Raw genomic sequence first — 782 nt, forward strand, 5'->3', positions numbered from 1 at the left:
TCAACCCAAGATCAATGACATTCAATCTAGCATTGTCAGGCCAGCTATCACAGCTAATACCTTTGAGATCAAGCCTGGCATAATTCAATGGGTGCAGAATTCAATCCAGTTCGGGGGTTCTCCTACGGAAGATCCCAATATGCACATTAGGGATTTCATTGAAATCTGCGACACCTTCAAGTTCAACGGTGTTTCTGAAGATGCTGTGAAGCTGAGACTATTCCCATTCTCTCTAAGGGACAAGGCTAAGAGCTGGTTACACTCTCTACCAGCTGCTTCGATTACTACTTGGGAAGATCTTGCTCAAAAGTTTCTCACTAAATTCTTCCCTATGGCAAAGACAGCTGCAATCAGGAATGCTCTTACTCAATTTACACAGCAATCAGGAGAATCTTTATATGAAGCTTGGGAGCGCTACAAGAAGATGCTTAGGAAGTGTCCTCATCATGGAATGCCTGATTGGATGATCATCAATTGTTTTTATAATGGGTTGGGAGCACAGTCAAGACTCATGCTCGATGCAGCATCAGGTGGAGCATTATGGGCAAAGAGCTATGGGGAAGCTTATGATCTAATTGAACTGATGGCTGCTAATGAATATCAGTATTCAACTTAAAGTTTGCCACATGGCAAGGTAGAAGGAGTTCTTCAAGCGGATACAACTATTGTTATCACTGCTCAACTAAAGGAGTTGTCTATGAAGATCGATTTTCTGGCTAACTATGTTGTTAATCAGATAACCAGTGCTTGTGAGCTATATGCAGGTTCCCATGTGACGGAGC

General features: G+C 42.5%; 1 non-coding gene across 1 annotated transcript; it reads right to left on the reverse strand.

Moving 5' to 3' along the window:
* Positions 1–346: 346 nt before the first annotated feature.
* Positions 347–453, reverse strand: LOC141670036 (small nucleolar RNA R71). Its single transcript, XR_012554287.1, has one exon. It is a non-coding gene; the product is annotated as a small nucleolar RNA R71 (small nucleolar RNA).
* Positions 454–782: the final 329 nt, after the last annotated feature.

The sequence above is a fragment of the Apium graveolens genome, chromosome 6, assembly GCF_009905375.1.
Source record: "Apium graveolens cultivar Ventura chromosome 6, ASM990537v1, whole genome shotgun sequence".
NCBI classification, from domain to species: Eukaryota; Viridiplantae; Streptophyta; class Magnoliopsida; order Apiales; family Apiaceae; genus Apium; species Apium graveolens.